Here is a 16,554-nt window from a genome sequence, read left to right as displayed (position 1 = left end):
AATCAGTGTTTCCAAAAGGAACCCCCACCTAAAAAATTGGGTTGGAAACTACAATTCACAGAAATCGTCAAATGATTATTCGCAATAATTTACTGTTTAAATATTTTTGTTCTAAAAGAAAACCCCTAAAAAATACATGTCAGATATCCTACACCAAATTGTCACATATATAAACTGTGCAATAAAAGTAGAGATTCCACTGCAATTACATCAGAGCACATTTGTGGATATTATTTCCATCCAGAAGGGGTTTTCCAGTGTGTTATCAATAATCTAAATAAATCTTCGATGCAATGTTTCAGTGGTATAATCTTTTATAATGTGTTTTCCTCAGCACAGGATCATAGGAGGAAGATTCGAACAATTCGTAAAAACCTTTATGAAGACCAGTATATCTATATTTTCATAATCTCTATGCAAGATGTAGTAGGTCACCACACTAATATACAAATGTGCGGCTCCGGCCAATTTTACAGCGCAACTTTGTTCCAGGATATAGATAGGGCTAGATTTCTAGGGATTAATGTTTGTAAAAAAGCAGATCCAAGGGCCAATCTTTCAATTCTTTAACAAATGGTTTTATATATCATGTTATGCATACATGCCAACATTTTAGAAGAGGACAGAGTGATTTTTTAAAAATAAATACATCGGGAGAATGTATTTCTCTCATTGACTTCCGTTGATGCCTGAATCGGATCTATTGACATGTACTGGGACTAAATGGAGGTCGATTATGATGGCGGTGAATCCGCATCCTCCGGGCTGGTGGAAGTGCCGGCCCGGAGGATGCGGATTCACCGCCGCGGTCCCTGACAACACCACCCGCCAGATTAGGATGGCGGTGGGATCAGCGGCGGAAGGCAGGTCCGTCCGCCGCTAATCCGCGGGGTGTAGACCGCTATTTGGTGGCGGTGTCTGCAAATTAGGAAGCGTGTGTAAACATGCTTTTCCGCAGCGGTTTTTCCGCCGTGGAGAAGCATGTGTACCTTTGCTTCTGGGGGGCCCTTGCGGGCCCCCAGCGTGAAGGGGGGGTGGGGGTGCACATGGGGGGTACCTATGGTACCCCCTGCAGGTGCCTGCCGCTTTGTGCATGCAAATGCAATGCATGCATTTTTAACATTGTGGCGGGTGCTGTTTGAAGCAGCACCCGCCACAATGTTAAAGATACAGGATGTGACCGCCAGGGTGGCGGTCACATCCTAATTGGCATGGAGGGAACGCCGCTGCCCTTGCGGACGGTCCCTCCACCTCGGGGGTGGCGGACGGACGCAAGTCCGTCCGCCATCCTAATCGACACCATAGTTTTTTTTCCTTTACCTTTCAGGAGCACAGAGAAAGCACTACAGCAGGAAGAAACAGTATTACAAAAAAATGTTGTGCACTGGCCTGCAGGAGCAGGTTACTGGCGATGCATACTCCGAGTCAAACATGACCAGTCCCTGTCTGCAGAACTAGGGTTTTTGCATACAGGAATCGGGAGGCAGGAGACTAGCTATGAAATCGGTAGTCTCCCGCCTGAATCGGGACGGTTGGCATGTATGGCTATGTTATGTTATGTTAATTTGTGCAGCACACCTGCACCCGTGAGGGTATCCTGGCTAGGAATATCTCTGTCAGCCAGTCCTATTACCGTTAATGGCCAAATCTCAAGTTGCAGCCCCCAACCAATAGTACCCTCAAGAGCGATCAACCAGTCCAGCAATTCCATAAGCAAAGCGTGCACACATAGTGAGCAGGGGTCAGAGACTAAAGGAGGAACAGTATGTGCATGGCATTAACAAGGCATACTCAGCCAGGGCTGGACTGGCCATACCGGGCATCGGGCGTTTCCCTGGTAGGCTGCAGGCCAGGGGGCTGAGTTTCACCTTTCGGGCCCACTCTCACAAAAGGCTTGGACGGGACACAGTAATTCCAGCAGTGCAATGCAATGAAAATACAAACCTCAGCGCCAGGGCACAAGTCCTAAACAAGCATTGGAAATGCAATAGGTCTCGCAGCATTAGAGTTAGTGCTTTTAGAATTGTTTATGGGTTTTTTTGTAAATCTTTAGCATTTTTGTTTCCTGTAGCCAATGCTAAAGAATTTAAAAAAAAAAAGCCATAAACATTTCTAAAAGCTCTAACTCAAATGCTCCGAGACCTATTGCACTGTGTGAGGGTGAGGGGTTGAGGGTGAGTGAGGGTGAGTGAGGGGTTGAGGGTGGGTGAGTGAGGGGTTGAGGGTGAGTGAGGGTGAGGGGTTGAGGGTGAGTGAGAGTGAGTGAGAGTGAGTGAGAGTGAGTGAGAGTGAGGGTGAGTGAGGGTGAGTGAGGGTGAGTGAGGGTGAGTGAGGGTGAGTGAGGGTGAGTGAGGGTGAGTGAGGGTGAGTGAGGGTGAGGGTGAGTGAGGGTGAGTGTGAGGGTGAGTGAGAGTGAGGGTGAGGTATTGAGGGTGAGTGAGAGTGAGGGTGAGGTATTGAGGGTGAGTGAGGGTAGAGGGTGAGAGAGGGTGAGGGTGAGTGAGTGTGAGGTGTTGAGGGTGAGTGAGGGTGAGGCGTTGAGGGTGAGTGAGGGTGAGGTGTTGAAGGTGAGTGAGGGTGAGGGTGGGTGAGGGAGGGTGAGGGGTTTAAAATGTTACTCAACAAGTGATTAAATTGCATCCTAAAGTACGTAACAGCTTTTTACTAACAGAGCCCCTTCTATCACTCAGAGTAAAATATTTATTGAAAAGTTGCAATTTGCACTTAGCACAAAAAAGTCTATGTGCACACTTATAATAAAAGGTGCCCCTCTTTTATTATGTGCATTCCGGTGATGATAAGGTTTTTGTTTTAAGCACAGCAGTGAACTGAAAGAATTTGCTGCAGTGGTGTGTTTACCAAAACATATGGTAATAGCATGCGAGATAGTTTGTTTAAACGCTCTCTCCAAATATTTGTAGGTGAAAGGTATAAATCCATACAGGGCCTGCCTAGCATTCCATCCTTTTGAAGTAGACAAACAAGAACCACGGCGTTGGCTAACAAGCCAGTATATAAGTAAAAAGCGCTTGTGTTTTTTTGCAGTGCTGTAACAATGGAAACGATTATTCCACATTACATTCTTACAGAATTCCACCCTAACAATTGTCAAGCAAAAGCTTAGATTATGGAGTGGCGTGTGTAAAATCATCTGTAATCAGGCTTATTACAATACGGAAGTTAAGCTCTTTCTTTCGAAAATGTAGCCTACTTTAAAGCTGTTAAAAAATGTAGCTCATGTCATAACAACAAACGTAACTATAGACTGCTTGGGTAAATTAACAAAAGGCACATCGAGTTTTCCCGCGCTCACTTGACACAGTCGATCATCGGACAGAGTATTCTGAAATAGGACAGCAGTTTCTACCTACGATTCTCAGGAAAAAATATTTAGGCCCAAAAAGAAATCCACTGAATTATCCATGAACTGCGTGGACGCTTCGTCCAAAAGGGGCCGCGATATTATCAGAGGAAAAGATGGAAGCCAGCTAGTCATATTATTTATGACAAGCCGCACGTGACAAGCTGAAGGGCAGGTAGAGGAAAAAAAACAATATCCCAACTGGTAATATTTAGGAGACAATTAAGTATGTATGCTAAAAGCATTACTAGTACCGAAATAAGGAGACTGAGAACAATTTAAGGACTTGATTTGTTATTCATCATATGTTAAACAAGAGGAGGGAAAAAAGAACAAATAAACAATTATACAGTTATGGCAGCACTGTATGAACAAATCAAAAACAACCCGATTGTACTTGGTGCTCAGGTATGTGCAGGTGACATAGGTGGCGACGCAAGTAACAGAAACGGACAGCGTGAGCGGCGCAAGGTGAGTGATAGTGTCAATATATACAGTGAAAAAAGTGGCTCAAGAATGAATTACAGAGGTGAAAGAATTTAGAGAGTTATTGATTTGAAATGAGTCATCATGGAAAACTGCGCCATGTCTTGCGCTGTGTTGTCGACGACGTTTCGATCCTCGTCAATTGGGATCGTCTACAGGACAAGATTGTGTTGTTTAGAGGGTGCTGTGGGAGGGAAAGAAGAGGTGAGGGAGGGTAGGAGGTGCGTGCAAGACTATAGAGCGGCTCCTAGGTGGGCCGTCTAAGAGACTGCTGCGCATAAGAGCAGGGGGCATGAACACTACCAGGGTGGTGAAGTAAGAGCCTGGACATAAGGTTGTGTGTCAATTCTGGGGCATCTGGGTGAGTAGGCAATTGGTAGGGGAGCAAGGGCGGCCAGGTGGGGGGAAGGGGTGAAACACAGAGTGGCGAAGAAGCTCACGGTGGCTGTGCAGTAAGCGGGAAGAACAGAATGAAGAGAGTAGCCTCAACGTCTGCAATCACGTCATGGTAATGGGCTAGGAAGCCGGCAGGTAGGTGAGTCTAGAAGAACATACCGAGGCGGAATAGCGAGAGGCAAAGGACCCGAACTCGCGATGTGCAATTAAGTCAGACTAAGGGTGACAACGAACAGTTTCAAGGTGGGGGCCAGGAATGGGAAGTACAAAAGCCGTGGGTTAGTAAGGTCAAAGTGCAGGAGGAGGGATGTCGAAATCCTGGGGCTGATTCACTCGCGTAAGGCATAGTATCAGTGTGGCGGCATCTGGAAGTAAGCGCTCAAACCATGGCCAAGTTGTCGGACCGGGTGGGGTGACATACCGGAGCAGTGCGAAAGAGAAGTGGCCAGATGAAGCGCTTAGGCGGCAGAGTTACCTGGAAAAACAATGTAGATCGGAAGATCAGTAATTAAGGTGCTTCCAGTCGGATGGGCAACATCTGTAGTGGGGGAATAAAGGAGTGGAATGAGGGACGAGGGAACATTGGTGAAGCCGGGCGGGTGAGCTGGGGGGAGCGTGTAAATACCTGAATAAAGCGGGAGGCACAGCGCGGGCGATCGGTGCCACATCCGTGGACGTCAGGTGCTTCGCAGTACGGCGTTCCACGCGTTGTGGTAGAATACCTGGCAGAGGAAAGGGAGGGGAAAGGCTAAGGATAAGGACTGGTGGAGGACGGTCGAGGAGAGGGGGGGTAAAAGAACACGGCGGGCTGTGTACCTGAGTCAGTAGAGGAGCTCTCATGGAGTCAATCCAAGGGCCGTTGTTGCTTCGGCAGGGTTACTGTGGAGCCGGTCGACAAAGTTGAATACCAGGAAGTGGTGTGTCACGAGGGGTGTGATGTGGTAGCAAGGGGCCAATCTGGATGTGGTGAAGGGGCGGGGCCGGGGAGGGGAGTGGAAAAAGGGGAGCCTGGCTCTGTATAACAAGCAAATATGTTATTCAAACTGCTGAAGTAAAAAAAACTCTAGCAACTGAATAATATTTATGGAAACAACAAACCTTTGCAAGTCGATGGTTTTCATAAAGTTGTTTTTAAGGAGGGAAGAGAGGGGAGGGGGGAGGAGAAATGCGAGACGGCGGGAAGGGGGCAGACATGGCGGGGAGGGGGCGGAGCGGGGGAGAGGGTGTGTGTGTTGTTAGGAGGGCATTGCGAAATGTGAGACGGCGGGAAGGGGAGGGGGCGGAGCGGGTAAACAAAGACGGACGTGCACGCGCTTTTAAGGTCAATGCGCATGCGCATAAGCTCAATGCGCATGCGCATTGACCTTAAAAGTCACGGGCACTGCAAGGAATCGCCACGATTCCTTGCAGTGTGGATAAAGAGTGGATAAGTCGCAATACTCTCGCTTGCTCGATGCGCATGCGCATCGACAGGCGAGACCTAAAAAAGAAGTGGGGGGACGATGTCACCGGAAGTGACGTCACAACAGGAAGTGACGTCACGAAAGGTGCCAAACTCCTCGTCCCAGAGAGGCCAAAGAGTGAAGTCCAGCTGTTTGGCAGGGGGGACACCGTCCCGGTAAAATAAGTGGAGGAACGCCGTCCATCCGTGTGGTACCCCGACTCGAGCCCTAAGAGCTTCTTGAGACTGACCATGCAATGAGGGGGCTGGTCCGACAAAATTTGCCAGGACTTCTTTCGGCTCTCAGTCCGGCACTCAACACTGTGTTGCGGACCGGTTTGAAAAGACTCAACGTAAAAAAGGCGGGACCTGGGCCCAAAACGTATCGGCACGTGCTGAGCATTCCCATGGGTGTGGAGCGCGTCCTCTTCCATGGACTGACACCAGTCTGTGAAGAGAGGTCACGGCCCTTACCAAAAAGGAAAGGCATTCAAGAGCCCCAGTCACAGACGCATTGAGGTGGTGGGAACCTTAGCGGAGCCTCTCACAGATTAGCCCCCTGAATGGCGGCTTTTGTCAACGGTTGAGAATACATTACAGGCCCAACCGCCAGGCCAGGCCTCTTTGAGATTCATTTCCTGCTCAGTGCCTCGTTGTGGGCTGCACGTGTACCATAGAGATGAAAGACTTTCCTCGCCCGCCATATTTCTCAGCAGCGCCATTCTATTTGCGGAATCCATTTGCAAAGACCCTGAGAATAAAGCAAATGGCGACGCGGACAGCGGGGTCGGGTGGTGAATGATGCTCCCGGTGCAGCACAGGCCTCCCACCTCCCAGGCTGAAGATTTACCGGCCTCTCCTCATTACAATTCTCTAATAAGCACTGGAAGGCTGGAACTGTTAATGGGTAATGACTGGCTTCTCTGTTCTTCTAATTCTTTTCGGTGAAAGGCAGTCACATTCAAATTAAGCCATCTGCTGATGTGCAGCTCACGGGGAGCTTTCAGCGCGCGCTTGTTCGGAGTATTATTCAAATTATTCAAATAGATATCAGCGGACAGGATGAGCAATGCTGCGATGTGTCGTGGGCGCATTCTGCCCTACTGCCTTCAGGGCCGGACTGGGAACCACAACTGGCCCTGGCAAAGTGCTCAGCCAACCCCCTCCCCCCACCCGCACCCCACCCCTGCCTCGGGGGGTTGGAGGTGGCGCTAAGCTCTTTGCCGGGGCCGGTTTTCGGCTGATTATGATACAGGGCCGATTTTGCAAAAAATGGTCCTGTAACAAAAACAGCCCCCAGGGGCCCAAAACCGGTCCCCACCCGTGCGGCGCACCGGGGGATTGCCCGGTGCCCGCTATGGCCAGTCCAGCCCTGGCAGCCTTTCCATCTTCTCCCGGGCCATTGCAGCATGCTGCCCTGGGTGGTATATTATAAGAGTGCATTTACCGTGCACTATTCTTAAAAAGGCCATCCGGTGTAGAGCAAAGGAAAATTGTTTTCTCCACCCAGACTGGTATCACCATTAATAAAGAACAATAGGCGTTCCAGAATTTTCTTTTGTTTGATGACGTCTGTTTGGGGTTCTGAGTACTTCTGTCACATCATTTGCTGAATAGCCCCTTTAACCCGTTCCATGCTCGTGACGGAACCACTCCGTCACGAGCCACGGGCGCGCTGTGCTAGTGACGGAGTGGTTCCGTCACGCCGCGGCCACTCCACCCACGCCGAATCAATTCCGCGCCTGTGCGGCCGAATTGATGAGCAGGCGGGGCTGTGACGGAACCACTCTGTCACTAGCACAGCGCGCCCGTGGCTTGGGACGGAGTGGTTCCGCCACGAGCATGGTGGCTCCGTGCGACCCTCCCTCCCCCCCAGCGCCGCAGTGGAATTACTGCCGCGGCCAAGGGGTTAAAGTAGTTCACAGGTGAGTAGCTGCGCTATACGAGCCCTCAATTGATTGATTCTACCCTGTAGTAGGGTTGTGCAAAGTTTTTAACAGTCAAGTGCATGTGTGCTGAGCAATGAGGTGGCCATTTTAGTACTCCCTACGCCCTGTCCAGCATAGCATGCCTTCACTTGAAATTATACATGTAACAGAATAAGTCTAAAACTGAAGCCTACAATTTCATTTGTCGTTCTCTCTCATCTCCTGTTTCTCAATATACGAAGAGCGACATTTTGTATGCTAGTGCGCACCTTTCTTGCCTTTTCCTTGTGGGTGATAATCCCAAGTGAAAAGGTTTGTCAAATCACAATTGTGTAAAATAGTGGTGGGCGAGCCAACAAATTAAAAGGAAGGGCTGAGCCTAGGGTCTGACTCCTATCTTCGAGCCCGTGCGTGAGCTGAGCCCTAAAAATACCATGTAAGATATGATAAAGTCTCTTCAAATTTAAAAAGGTGCCTTTTTTAACATGTGGAAGTTTTGACATTAATTAATATGGCACATTTTAAAGCACTGAAGTGAGAAGTAGTGATCGCGTTGTAATACCGGCAGTCTGAACTCACATATATGAAAGTGATTTTATACGTTATAGTGAAGAAAAAAGAGTTTTGGTGAAATTCAATAGTTGCATAAGGTCATACAATTTGAGCGGTAAGCCACAATTTAACAGGTTTTCTGGTTTTACTTTGTATAATTCCACCAGAAAATGGGTATCTATTTATATTTCCATATGTTGAGATTTTGTTTTTACCTCTTAGTGCACTTTTCTGCAGATTTTAAAATATAGCACAGACTTGACCAGAAGGTATTGGAGAGCTTTACATGTGCACTAGCTACACTACACAAGATCACATACATTGTGTATAGGCACGGGAAGATAAACCTCTTGCATGCGGGGCTCATTCCCGCGCTGTGCTGTGCGCACAGCGCCCCTGTGCTCATGACGAGCTCAGCTCGTCATGAGCCACAGTGCTTGTGTGCTCATGACGAGCTGAGCTCGTCATGACCACACCCGTTTGTGTAGAACGTTCGCACAGCAGGGGAATTAGCCCAGCGTGCGAGTGTTCCAACGGTCATGACGAGCGACGAGCACCGTGGCTCATGATGAGCTGAGCTCGTCATGAGCGTTCAAGGGGTTAAGTGATTTGCCCAGAATCACAGGATGTTGATCCGATGCCAAGACTCGAACCTGGTTTCCCAGTTCCTCAGTCTGCACCTCTGGCCATAACACCACATCCTGATTAGAGGGGGGGAGGCAGGCAAAAGCCACATGAAAGCAGGGCTAGTTTTGGGCTTGATGTTCCAACAGACGCTCGAACAGAGCCAGGCTTCAGGCTCGAGCTTTCAGTGGCTAGCTCACCTATAGTGTAAAAAAATGATGAAGATTATGTCTTTTTGATATTAAAAACATTGCAAAAATCCACAGTTTTATCTGATATTACAACTCGGTTTAACTTTGAGACGGCTTTGAATTTTTTCCAGGTTTTCAAGAAATATCCCAAGGTCACCATCATGAATGGCAGATAGCACGCGCCCTGAAACTACTCAAGGTACCCCAAATTCACTCTGCATGCAACTACTTCCCCCAACTTTGCCATATACCTTCAGGCGTTTTTCTCCTTGCTTCTTACCCACCAGCACCAACCTGCAGCCATTATGCAGTGGCACCGCCCCATTTCACAATCTAGGCACGCAGCAATCATCTTTGACACAAAGGTTTATAGAAAGACCCAACCCATCCTGACAATTCCATCGCTACTAACATAACATGGGTTTCAAGAGCATGCTGCTCACCAGGGAGGATTCTTGGAACTTTCGAAAGATAGCAGCTGTTTATTGTTACCCAACTCAATGCTGCTCATTTTATGAACCTCAGAAAGATGACCGGCTGAGTTGACCCACTGGGATTTGAATTTGGGTCTATGGAGTCAACCACACACACCCCAGCAGTGGATGTGTTAGTGGACTGAGCCACCAGACCTGGGTCACCCTACCAGTTTTTACTCTGGATCTGCAACTTGTCACATCTCCAGATAAACCTTCCTCCCCCCCCCCCCCCAAGTGTCCACTTCCATCCTTCTTCTCTCCAGCAGCCAAATACTAACATGTAACACTCACCAACCTCCAGTGCTTAATTTGAGCAGGTGCTTTCTGGTGCTCAGCACCGGCACATAATCCTCAGCACCGGTGCTTATAGCACCAGTTAAGGACACACTCATTTGGAAGGCATATGATTTTCCACGGAATCACAGGATGTTGAGCCATGCCGAGACTTAAACCCCATTCCCCAGCGCCGAAATCGGCAGCTCTAGCCATTAGGCCACGTTCTCTCTGGAATAATAAGTCCCGGGGCTCTAGTCAGAAGGCAGTTTGCACCAGCATATTTCTCCTGTTAGCAGTGCCTCCTGAGGAGAGCCCCGGCACTTTTTATTTGACAAATTAACCACTGCCAACCTATTAGAACAAACCCTTGCATTTAGCTTGCTGCAGAAGGCCCTCACTAACAGCTGCCACACATCTGTAATTTTAATAACATTGTCCTCCACTGCCAGCAAATCTTCATCTTCATCCTTTTCCCCCTCCATGCCAGAGATGACAACAGGATCATCTCAGCAATCACATCTGGATTAATAATAAGTAACAAATGTAAAGCTGATGTAAACATCCAGTCCTACTCTGCACCCCGACACTCCTTAGTCCACACACCGCCCCATTAGATCTATGGCACTAAATCTGTGGATCACTACATATAGAGGAGGATGTGGCGCAGCGGCCAGAGAGGCTGACTCTGGAGCTGGGGATCTGGGTTTGTGTCTCGGCGTCGGCGCAACATCCTGTGATTCTGGGCAAATCACTTAATATCACCGTGCCCATGAGCAGCGCCTGGATACCCTCACGGGTGATAAGCCTGATAAGCCGTGCTATATAAATCTACAAACATAAAAATGGAAAACACTGTCTGGGTTTATTTTTAAAAAGGAGAAAACTAAAGACAACACTGCTTCTTTTGAATGGAACTCCAGGCTGTCAGTGGTGACTGCCAGGACAATCAATGTTCAGACTGCCAGCTTGGATTGTTAAAAAACAGATGATATGTACTTAAATATCAGATGTGCATATGTCTTTGTATTATTATGTTTATATTATATAAACCGGGTTTGGGAACGTCGTTCTTGAATTTATTGGGTGCAGAAACACATTTGGTAAAAACACATGCCTGTCTGGGCAGGGGCTGCAGCCAGTGACATAGTCTGACCCTCACCTAATGCTTAAACATATGAGGCGGAGCATGGCACGACCCCCTGCCCATCAACAGCGTCCACTGTTCCCAGGCCTAAATCACGTGCTCTACTCTTATCTGCAGTGATCCTCCATCTCCTATTTACCACCTGTTCAAAACTCAAAGCACATGGCTAATAGAAGCAGAGGAAGGGCTTCTATCCAGGTCAGAGAAAAGGACATAGGGGCACATGCATCAAGGGTTTTTGCATTCGCAAACGGTGCGAATCGCAAAATTCGGTCGTTTGCGAATGCAAATCCCCTTTTTGGGATGCATGAAGCTTTTTGCTTTTTTCGCAATTTAAGAAATCGCAATTTATTTGCTATTTCTTAAATTGCGATTGCATTTAAGAAATCGCAATTTTGCGATTTCTCAAATGCAATGCATGATTTTTTTTAAATTGCGAAATCGCAAATAGGTAGTGGTAAATTACCATGAAGTTAACCTTCATGGTAATTTGCGAAAACTTTCAAAAGTGCACAAAAGTGCATTTTTTAAAGTTTCATTTTACACACACACGTGCCCTTGGGGCACGTGTGTGTGAAAAATGTACTTAAAGGTACATTTCAGGGGTGCAGGGGGGGTCCTTTGGATCCCCCCTGCACCTTTGAAATTGCATTCTCATTTTGCGATTCCTTAATTGTGAATCGCAATTAAGGAAAATTAAGAAATCGCAAAAAAATTGCAATTTCTTGATGCATAGCCGTTTGCGAATTCTTAATTGCGATTCCTTAATTTTCGCAATTAAGAATTCGCAAACGGGAACATTGATACATGTGGCCAATAGTAACTGAGTGACTGGCCAGGTGGCTGAGGTCTGGGAGCAGAAGCAGAATCGCACAGCGTCAAGATGTAGGGTCAGATTTACAATAAGTGGCGCATCCCTGCATATCAGCAGGGATGCGCCACTTATTGTGCGCCATGCCTCCACCACCATTGATGCGCCACATTTACAACGCGGCGCACCATGGTGCAAAGACGGCACAGATGCGTCACGCATCTGTGCCGTAAAGGCGGCGCATTGCTGGAGTTGCGTAGCAAGCACGTCGCAGCTCCAGCAATGCTCTGGGGGGCCCTATATTGTTAATGCTGCATCAATCCTTACGCCTGCTTCAAGCAGGCGCAGGGTTTTGACGCAGCATGGGCCCCAAAGTGACTGAGTGAAATCTTGTAGATTTCACTCAGCCACTCTTAGGAGGCGTTCCTGCGCCGGAACTCCCACCCTACGCCCGAACGCCTCCTTCTGGCGCAGGGCTTCACAACGTGACGCATCTCCCAGATGCGTCACGTTGTAAATACCCCGCACCATGGCGCATCTTTTGCGCCGCCGCTGCGTCACAAAAGTGACGCAACAGCGGCGTAAAAGAGGCGCAAGGGGCTTGTACATCTGCCCCGTAGTGTTCTTTAAAGAGGTGCGTCTTCAGCTCTTTCCTAAATCAGAGCAGGGTTTAACTGATCCTGATGCATTCGAGGCTGTTGTTCCAGATGCTGGGTGCATAGATGGAGAAGCCTTTTTCTCTGCTTTTCTCTTTTGCACTACTTGATGGTGCCTGTGCGTGTTAGATTGGTGGAGGTTTCCAGATGTGATGAATTTGTAGATTACAGACATATATATGACAGATGATATGATGGACTCTAGAACCTGTTCGAGAATGCCTTGGCATGACCAGTCCATGTGCCCTACATGTTAGCATTTGGATAGCTGCACCCTCATCTGAGTGCATTCAGATGTACACAAAAGCATTGGCGTGATTTGAGTAGCGCCCTTTGGGTGGATGTCTTAACCTCATCACTGCGGCGTGAATTCCGCCGCAGTGCTGAACATTCCAATCGCGGGCATGGTCATGATGGCTCCCGGCCGTCATCAGCACACGCCCACCATGACTCATGACGGCCGGGAGCCGTCATGAGCATCGAAGAGGTTAATATGATCTGACTGTGTAACCTATAGGTGTGTGCCTTTCCACAATCAACCTGTAAGTAAAAGCACCAACATAAACTACAGTTGTGTCTTCCATGTATGTACCCAGACATGAACTTCTCTTGTGCCCTGTATCTAAAAAATGCCTTGGCATACTGTGACCCCATGCCCTATAAGTAAATGCTTTTAAGTGGTCCAGTATGGGCAGTGCCCTATTTGCAAGTGCCTCAACAAGTTCTACCTGCTTACCCTGTATCTGAATACCTTGACTTAAATCTGCCTGCATGTCATGTATGTAAACATGATCTGACCCTGTGCCCTGTATCTGAATGCCTTCACATGATCTGCCTGCATGCTCTGTATCTGAATATCCTGACCTGATCTGCATGCATGGTCTGCATGTGAATATCTTGGCAAGGTTTTCCTGCATGCCTAACATCTGCATGTCTTTGCATAACATGCCCGCAAGCGCTGTATCTGAATATCTTGACATGCTTTCTGGGCGTGGCCTGTATCTGAACGCACTGCCCTCCTCTGCCCACGCGCCATGGGTCTGTGTGCCCATAACAACCGTCTCTTAGAGGTGAAGACACAAATGATAAAGAATGCTTCCATCTGCGAGGCACCAGGACAATAATACCTTAAATGCACTTCGGGGAGTCCTCTAAATAGTATCCAGCTAAGTACACGCCGGCAAGCGATTTCATTTGGTTTCTATTGAAGGGAAGAGGTTTCTCGGCTCACTCAGTTGAGCTCCCATCTCTTCTTCCTCCCAGGTACTGTACAATACCAAGCCGCTTATCTGGGTCCAGTGCATAATTTGAGCCAGTGGTGTCCGGTGCTCGGCACCATCACTTAACTGTCAGCACTGGCGCTTATGACAGTCGGCCACATGGTGGCGCTGTCTGCCTAATTTACAGATGAGCACAGGAACAGTTGTTTAATAATTCAATATACATCAAAAAATGCCTCATACCCGTCAGATCATCCCAAGGCATTCTTATAGCTTTGAGAGCCTCGCATAGTCTGAATTGTTACACTTGTGGGAGTGTGATGGTTAGTAGCTGTGTTGATGCTGTAATTGGCAGTGCTGACAGGGGCAATGGACTGCAAGTTGCAGTGGACTCCTGATGAGGAACCTAGCACTTTTTTTTTTTTTTTTACAAATTAAGCACTGCCTGGGCCCCTCTACTTCCACATAATTCCTGCTAATTAGAGGCCTTAAAGGAAAAGGGCGTGAGGAGGAAAGCGTGCAAGAAGCCGAAGCCCTCGCGAGAGTGACACAGAAACACATGGCTGCCAAGGAAACATCAGTTTCTTTGCAGCAAGCGTTAGCTGCTTCACTGGAGCCTGCCACAAGAATTAACCTTCAAAGCCCCACTGCTTTGTCACCACAGGCCACTGGAAGGCCTGTGGATGCAAGCCATAGAACATTCCAGAACACACCATGTTTCATAAGGCTGCTGCGTTGACCCTGTCATGTGAGAAATCTTCAGCCAGTACTGGCATTTTAGGTAAAGGTCTTTGCATTCTGGGACATGTAGTTCTGTTATAGGCATCTTGGTAGGGGTTAACACACCATATAGATGCACAACGCTCTTCTATATTACATGTTTCCTCTCTCATGCATTTTACCATTATTGCCTCTGAAAGGTTAGTAGACCTCTGTCAGAGTCGTCTCATGCCACGACACCGTTGGGTCTCTGCAAGGCTGGTAGGGCTAGCCCAATCACAATCCATCTCTAACTCTAAAGGACTGGGCCAAACGCATGCTAAGTCTGCCTCCAAAAGGCTGGGCCAATCACATGTCATCATTGCATCCGAAGGGCTGGGCCAATCACATGTCATCATTGCATCCGAAGGGCAGGGCCAATCACATGTCATCATTGCCTCCGAAGGACTGGCCAATCACATGCCATCATTGCTTCTGAAAGGCCGGTCTTGCTGGAGGAGTTTGACACCATGGGATGACACTTATGGAAATCGTCTATCTAAGGTTACCATTATGGTATGACACCATGGCCCAGATGCATCAAGCTAAAATCCGCTCGCAAAGGGGCTGATTCTCAGAATCTGCCCCTTTGTGACCGGTATTTTTGCATTTGGGTTGCATCATCCCAAATGCAAAAACCACAATTTAAGAAATCGCAAATTTGCGATTACTTAAATTGCTATTGCATTTAAGGAATCTCAAATTGAGATTCCTTAAATGCAATGCATTAAAGTTAAAAAATTAGCGATTTTGCTAATAGGGGGAGCAAATTACCATGAAGTTGAACTTCATGGTAATTTGCAAAAACTTTGAAAAATGCACTAAAGTGCATTTTTCAAAAGTTCCATTTAACACACAAACATGCCCTTAGGGCATGTGTGTGTGCAATATGTACCCATATGCAGATTTCAGGGGTGCAACAGGGTGTCCTTTGGACACCCTGGCACCCTTGAAATTGCAATTTCAATTTGCGATTCTCTAATTGAGAATCGCAAATTGAGATTGTCTTCCCATTCATTCCTACGGGCCTCTAGGCCCATAGGAATGAATGGGGAGGTATTCCTTAATTGCGACTCGCAATTTGCGAGTCGCAATTAAGGAATTTTAGGAAATCGCTATTTTTTAAGCAACTTCTTCTTGCATAGCATTTTGCTATTCCTTATTAGCGAATCCTTATTTTTCGCTAATAAGGAATCGCAAAATGGATGCTTGATGCATCTAGGGGCATGTTGCCAAAATAGCTGGTGCCCAGTGCAAGGGTTCCATTTCCAACAGAAATGCTTTCTGGGCTACGTAGTCTTAGTTGGTCAGTTGCACTGAAACGCCTACATGCAATTATTTGCAATGGGAAAGTCTAGGAGTGGACACCAGCTGTCATTGTGGTGTGTAGTCATGATGTAACCCAAACAAACCCCCACCCCCCAAAAAAAGCAGCACGACTCCAATCATTTCTTTTTTTTTTAGGTCCAGTTTTATCACATGGTTCCACCCCAATCTTTTACAGACCAGGCACAAAAACAGAACAATTCTCATCTTGTTTAGGTTCCTTCAAATTTTATTTTAATTTTAAAACTTCTCAACTAAAAACATATATATATGTTTGCCACCAAGAAGATAAAGCTGGCAATTCTCAGCCTCAGTCTTCCACTTTCTAGGAAGAATAAGATATTTTACTCACTCACGCCTTCTGACGTCTAATCTGCCTTCCGCATGAGAGTAAAGCGAAGTTGTAAGTGGTATTACCACCACTTTTTTGGGTAAAGATCTATGTGGTGGACATGCGTCTGAAATAACACACCACTATTTTTTACATCACATTTTTGTGCTATATTTATTTTAAGTTCAACATCTCATATTTCTTGAAAAACATCATCAATTATATACACAACTTGATATCAAAATCTCTTCAGAACCTGTCTGGTGATCCAGACCTTTTGGGAATCCGTTGTGACATGCATGAATAACGTATAAGGCAGTAATTTGACACTCTCTGCTAAATGTTGCCTATTCAATGTATGAGAAGCCACTAACCTGCATCGTACAGACTAAATTTGGGTATCCTTGGTCATGATTATAGCCAGGGCACAAGTCCTAAAAAAAGAAGTGGGGGACGCTGTCACCGGGAGCGACGTCACACCAGGCAGTGACGTCACGAAAGGTGGCTCCGATCTCGTCCCAGAGAGGCCAAAGAGTGAAGTCCAGCTGTTTGGCAGGGGGGACGGCGTCCACCCGG

This window comes from Lissotriton helveticus, chromosome 7, assembly GCF_964261635.1.
Source record: "Lissotriton helveticus chromosome 7, aLisHel1.1, whole genome shotgun sequence".
Taxonomy (NCBI): Eukaryota; Metazoa; Chordata; class Amphibia; order Caudata; family Salamandridae; genus Lissotriton; species Lissotriton helveticus.
The sequence above is the reverse complement of the archived record's forward strand: the minus strand, read 5'-3'. Positions refer to the sequence as shown.